This window comes from Periplaneta americana, chromosome 16 (assembly GCF_040183065.1).
Source record: "Periplaneta americana isolate PAMFEO1 chromosome 16, P.americana_PAMFEO1_priV1, whole genome shotgun sequence".
Classification (NCBI taxonomy): Eukaryota; Metazoa; Arthropoda; class Insecta; order Blattodea; family Blattidae; genus Periplaneta; species Periplaneta americana.
The window spans coordinates 15,471,204-15,478,487 of record NC_091132.1 but is presented as its reverse complement, the minus strand read 5'-3'; positions in this window follow the sequence as shown (position 1 = coordinate 15,478,487).

Below are 7,284 nucleotides of genomic sequence, written 5' to 3'. Positions count from 1 at the left end.
TGAGAAAGCTCAATGCACTGGAAGCTCGTTTGGTTTTGTGTTCCTCGGTGAGCATCATGGGTACCCATCGTGAGCATAATTTTTGATATCGTAATCGATCTGTCACAATTTTGTAGAGAACACTCCGCGACATTTGTGGAAAATTCAAGGAAAGCGAAGAAATTGTGAACCTCCTGTCCTCATGAATTTTTTTATCGACAGCACATACCAAATTGTCATTGATCAAAGATGGCCGACCAGTATGCTGCTCGTCATGCACAGAGACGTTGAACTTCCTAACCCATCTCCTGACCATTCCATCACTAATGGCATCATTACCAGACACCTCACAAAGTTGACGATGAATGTCAGCTGGTTTGATGTTTCTCGCATTCAGGAAATGGATAACAGACCGCATCTCACAGTCGGCGGGGTGCTCGATCACTTTAAACATTTCAACTGATCACAACTAACCACACACACGGACTGAAGCTCTGAAACTGCATGCACAGCTTGCCTGATGACTGAAGAAGAAAACACGCATGCGCAAAATAACGATTGCAGCGATGCGACGGCTACAGTTGAAAACAGAACTTACTTTAAGAACACGCCTCGTATTTCCAGACATCTTGACTTGCAGAACAGGAGCTTTTGAAAGTTATATATTCCACTGTGTGGAATGGAATATTATTATTGTACCATTTGGGTACACGTTATTTCTACTGATGTATGAATTGATGCATCATAATCTTCATTTTTGGGATCGAAGGGAAACTTGTCACAGGTTTTGTAATCACGTTTAATACTTATTATATTGTTCTTGTCACAGAATCACTGTTCGCAACTTGTTTTTGCTTATCATCATGCACAAGTTATGACTAGGGCTCGAATTTTTAAGTGCTAAAAATTGGGGAAATATTTATTTTTTATGTGCTAAAAATCTAGGAATTACGTGACAAAAAAAGGAACCATATTTAATTATGTTTCAGTTATTTTATGTGAATATAAACAATATGCAGTACTCACCAGTATAAATTATGCTGTCTCGCCAACTGCTGAAGAATTACAGTACACAATGAGATTCATCCTCAAGTTTTCTATCACAAATGACTGACAGTTATCACGGAACACTGCCTTGTACTGGGAAAAGAGCGCTCTGGCCTTTGAGAAACAACATGCGCTCCCTAGAGCAGTGATCGCCAAAAGCTGTGTCGCGACACCTGCCCCTGCCTCCACTCAAGCGTAACCATGGCATCATACCCCCACCCTCTGTTTACAGCCTTCACTTCGATATAAGAAAAGACATTTATCAGCAGCGGACATACGCATGTAAAGTTACAAGTGTGTAGGCTAATTTCGATGTCTTTTCGAAAACAGATAATAAGTAAAAACTTAATTTTAAGGAGTAGGCCTATTTATTTTGTGCAGATGGAAAAAATATGAGATACTTAATTTGTTGTAAAATTTTAAATGGCGTATAAAAGAACAATGTACGTTGTCATTATTCTTCTTGTTATGAAGACTACCACGCCCTTACCTGTAACTTGAATATTTCATTAATAAACGAACAATAACAAGTATCGGTTTCTATGTCTTAATCGGGTAAAATACTTCGACTTTTTTCGACGTATGTAGTGTAATTTGAATATTCCATAAATAAATAAATAAATAAACAATAAAAAGTATTGGCTTCTATGTCTTATATATTATTATAATGTACCGAAGTACATATGATATTTCCATGCAGATATTCTGCGTTATCATACGATGAAAGAGTAATGGAACGGAGAAAAATTCTCTCAGGCGCTGGGATTTGAACCCGGGTTTTCAGCTCTACGTGCTGACGCTTTATCCACTAAGCCACACTGGATTCCACCCTGGCGTCGGAAGAATCGTCTCAGTTTTAAGTTCCAACTCTTGGGTTCCATCTAGTGGCCGCCCTCTGCACTACGTCATAGACATCTATGAACCTAGGACCGAAGTCCACACATGAGCTGAGGTGCACTCGTAATGAGTGACTAGTTGGCCGGGATCCGACGGAATAAGCGCCGTGTTAAATCACGAAGTGATTTACGCATATCATATATATTATTATAATATACCTCAGCACATGTGTGGACTTCGGTCCTAGGTTCATAGATGTCTATGACGTAGTGCAGAGGGCGGCCACTAGAGGGAACCCAAGAGTTGGAACTTAAAACTGAGACGATTCTTCCGACGCCGGGGTGGAATCTGGTGTGGCTTAGTGAATAAAGCGTCAGCACGTATAGCTGAAAACCCGGGTTCAAATCCCGGCGCTGGAGAGAATTTTTCTCCGTTCCATTACTCTTTCATCGTTCTATGTCTTAATCGGTGTAAAATACTTCACCTTTTTTCGATGTATGTAATGTAATTTGAATATTTCATTAATGAATAAACGATAAAATGTATCGGCTTCTATGTCTTAATCGGAGTAAAATACTTCGACTTTTTTTTAAGTATGTAGTGTAATTTACAACTTCGTGACCAGCCTGGTACATTTTTCTAATTTCAAATATCTAGTGATGTAAAGTACACGTTCTTTTTATGGTAAATAAGAAAATAAATTTATTCTATTTTATTAATAATACAAAAATAATAAATAGGAGGATAAAAAATTAACGTGGAAAAAAGTGTGTATAGTTAATAAGTAGAAGAATATTACGAGTATATTGCTTTTGTTTTTTTGGTCACAGTCCGTATCTGCACTGTTATTCACTGCATTACCTGAGGAGATACCCACTCCACCCCTCTCCCTGCGATAGAAGTGTGCGGGTTGCATTTCTATTACGTCACAATTTCGTGGTGTTTGGCAACCACTGCCCTAGAGACATGTTTATGATTGAAAACGAAAACAGAGGCAGCTGATGTTATGAAATTTTAATTGCTTTCGGAATCAGTGTTATGATAAATTACACGGTACTACTAAATGACACATCAATGTTTATGTGTGTTAGTTACAGTGCAATTTTTTAGTGGTGACAGCTTTTATCGATTTTGATGAGAGAGCAGACTGCAATTCCACAGGTCCAAGAAACAGTTGCCAGATGTCATGTCTGCACTGAACATCTGAAATGGGGCTTATGTCGAAAACTTCATGAAAACTTAATTTTTATGTATTTTTATGTGAATATTTAAAAATATGTATTTACATTAAAAAAAAAATTCAGAGTATGTTTTTATGTGAAATAAAATTTAAAATAAATGCTCAGGTGACCTTGTCCGAAACTTAAAACACAATTACGAGTTTTTATTACAGTGCAAATAAAATATTTATTTATCTAAGAATTCTAGCCCTAGTTATCACTATACAGTTTTATCATATTGTTTATTTCACACAAGGATAGAGAAACAAAGAAATAAATGAGAAAAGAGTATGAATCCAGTTAACATTTGATCTTTTCAAGTGCCATGCCTGATGCAATGATTTCTGTTCATTATGCATCTTTTGAAATAGCAATTTCATTGTCAGCATCTTGCTGCCTATGAAACAGTGACTTAAATTATGGTGAATTGTATAAAAATGGTAAAATAGGATTGAAAGTGTAAAGATAATGCATAAAGGAAATGCCAAGTGTTTTTACATGTTGTTTCACTGTTACTAAACTTTGCTCAGCTGACAGTAATGCAGAAGTTGAATTAACTCTGGTACAAACAGTCGATCTTTGAATACGAGTTTAAATTCTGTGATTGTAGGACGTGTACATTATTGTAATTCAGTATTAGTGCAACATAAATACATTATGTAATCATTTTCAGATGGGAAACATTGTCAACAACCAATGAAACGAAAATATTTTAACAATGTTGTCACTTTGTTGTTTTCTATCCCTAACTCTATCCTCCTTTGCTCTTTCCCATCACCTACTTTCCAGCCCTTTCTCTCATCCTGCCTCTGATCATTCCTCTCTTTTCCCCTGAAATACGCTTACTTTTGAAATTAGTTATATTAATTCAGTGGAGCTGTTTTGTTCCTCACTGTATTCGTCATCCGTATTGTAAATTATTATTACAGGTTATAAAATGGCATATCGTTAGCCAGACAGCTAGATCATTGGTTTTCCATGCTGGTAACCCAGGTTTGAGTCTTGGCGGATCCAACTGAAATTTGTGTTGAACAAAGACGTTGCTTGGTGGTTTGTTTTCACGGGATACTCCCATTTCCCGTACCAGCATTTCACCGTTGCTCCACTAATAATAATAATAATAATCATCATCATCATCCATTGTGCACCAATTGCAATGCCTATCACAGTTAAATGAGCTACAGTTTCGGCATATTGCCAACAGATGAGAATGCTTGGGTGAATGAAGTAAGTAGAGTACCTGCCTTACTTACTTACTTACTGGCTTTTAAGGATCCTGGAGGTTCATTGCCGCCCTCACATAAACCCACCATTGGTCCCTATCCTGAGCAAGGTTAATCCATTCTCTATCATCATATCCCACCTCCCTCAAATCCATTTTAATATTATCTTCCCATCTACGTCTCGGCCTCCCCAAAGATCTTTTTCCCTCTGGCCTCCCAACTAACACTCTATATGCATTTCTGGATTCGCCCATACGTGTTACATGCCCTGCCCATCTCAAACGTCTGGATTTAATGTTCCTAATTAGTCAGTTGAAGAATATAATGCGTGCAGCTCTGTGTTGTGTAACTTTCTCAATTCTCCTGTAACCTCATTCCTCTTAGCCCCAAATATTTATTAGATAAAATAGAAGGTTATGCGATAATAATACTTAGTGTTGTGGGATTTAATCGATTAATCGAGTCGACCTGGTTGGCGAGTTAGTATAGCGCTGGCCTTCTATGCCCAAGGTTGCGGGTTCGATCCCGGGCCAGGTCGATGGCATTTAAGTGTGCTTAAATGCGACAGGCTCATGTCAGTAGATTTACTGGCATGTAAAAGAACTCCTGCGGGACAAAATTCTGGCACATCCGGCGACGCTGATATAACCTCTGCAGTTGCGAGCGTCGTTAAATAAAACATAACATTTAACATTCGATTAATCGATCAATTTCTGTTGTAAGATTAATCGATCAAAAATATTTAATTGAATAATCGAGTCGATTAAAATTAATCGATTGTAGTTTATATTAAGGCCGTGTCTCAAAGCTACATTTTCAGCTGAAGTGAACTAGATTGTTGACTAAATAGCAGGATGTGACGTCAGAAGTTATGATCCAAAGCTAAATAGTACCCTAGATCATATATGATCTAGGATAGTACATAGCAATCAAGTCCGAAGTAGCTAGTAAACGAAAATGTTTGCGTCATTGCTGACTGTATAGGAGACTCTGTGACAAGTTAGGTTAGGTTAGTTTAGTTTCGGATTTTAATGACAGGTTTGCATATACGAAACTATGGCTGTTTAGGTTAGGATACTTTGCTGCTACGAGATCCTTCCGAGTCTCTGAAGGTGTTGGGGGGGGGGGGGAGGTGACACTGAGAGAGGATTTTCCGATACCAAGACTGTGCAGGCAGATCACCAGAAGCGCTAAACGTTTCAATGGAATTTTCTCATTGGATGCTAGTGGAAAACACCGTTGTATACAAGATATATCTCGTAGGCAACAGATTACCACACAGAACAACAAAATAGCCGCCATATTTCTTTTGAGACGAGAGCCTGATGACTGTTTTACGAGTCGTTTGTATGTTTATGTTATTTAATTAAGGAAATAAGTGAAAATTTCATCAGAACAACTAATATTTTATTTATACTTGTACTGTTGAAATTTTTACTTATTACCTTAATTAAATACCGAGCGGGCTAGCAGAGTGGAAGAGGGCTGACCTCGCATTCGGGAGGTCCGGGGTTCGATCCCAGGGGCCGGCAATCCTAACAGGTTTTCCATGGTTTCCTCAGTTATTTCCAGGCAAATGCCGGGATTGTACCTCTTGAAAGTCCGGCCATGGACGGCGATCCTCCCCTTAATCCTTTCCTATGTGTGAGTGAATGATGTGTAATGTCTTAAATGTTTGTGTTGTATCGGAGGTGGCGCTGGCATTGAGCTGAGGGAGGCCCTTCATGTCCTTGTGTGGTCAAAAAAGTATGTATGTGATCCATAGATTAATTCCTCTCCCGACAGGTCGCGGCCCTGTAAGGCCCGGGTGGCGTGGGTCGTGTAAATATACCTAGAAGGGAGAGGTTAAACTGAGAGAAAGAAAGATAGACCTTAATTAAATAAAATAAACACAAAAATAATAACATTCATCTTTAATAATCCTTATAATTTGGTCAATAAAACCATCAATATCACGCTCAAATTGTCAAATGTAAGCTTCACAGCCAGACCACCAGGAGCGCACCAATTTTTTCACGAGTCTATGCTTCTCTGTCGTAACATGCGACGTGCACTTATATTATTTTATTGTTCTGTGGTGTCACTCCATCCCGGCGGTGTGAGTTTTGAAGAAGGTGATAGCGATTGAGTGTGGCCGTCGTGAAGAAATAGTGATTTTTTATTTTTAACGTTGGCAGTTGAAGTGCGCAGTGTCGCCATATCAGCGGTTTTGTAGCTAAATCTGGTGTTTCCGGGACTATGGTCAGCTACAGAATTTTACCGTCAGCGGCTAGCTATTTATTTAGAGGTTTTTGATGATTCTGGGAGAGGGAGATGATATTCTTAAGTTTTTTCTGTAAACATGTTATAATTGTTTTTATATTGTAGACGCGGACAACAATGTTAATTAATCATAAACCAGAGTTTAGTTTGGTATTATCACACTTTCTCATAGTGCGAGTGTAAAATATCAACGTTTTATGTTAACTCGATTTGGTGTAATCTAATGTAAGCATTGTAAATGAATTGATACATTTAATCATAAAGAATAGATAATGAACTGAATTATTATTTAATTCTTCATTTCGCATTATAGTTTATGTAACACAGACATACTTCAGACTTAAAACCATACTACTCATTGCTGATAGGCACGTCTCGAACTCAGAGTGAAATCAGATTTCGAACCGACTGTGATTTGATTATTTCCGAAGTGTCCAGTATATTCTTGATCTACTTCATTCAATTTTGAAGAAATACTATATAATATTTTATTTAACGATGTCACGTAAAACTCCATACGTACAAAAAATTGGAGATGTGTGGAAAAAACATAGTGTTGAAAGATTGGATGGAAGAAGCTCCCGGTGAGTTCGAAAGATCGATGTAAATGGTGTAAGGTGATATTGAATGCAAAATATTAAGATTTAATTACCCATGCTGTTAGAGATAAACACAAAAAGAGCAGCGAGTGTTTTTCTTTTGCTCGGCAACAGTTG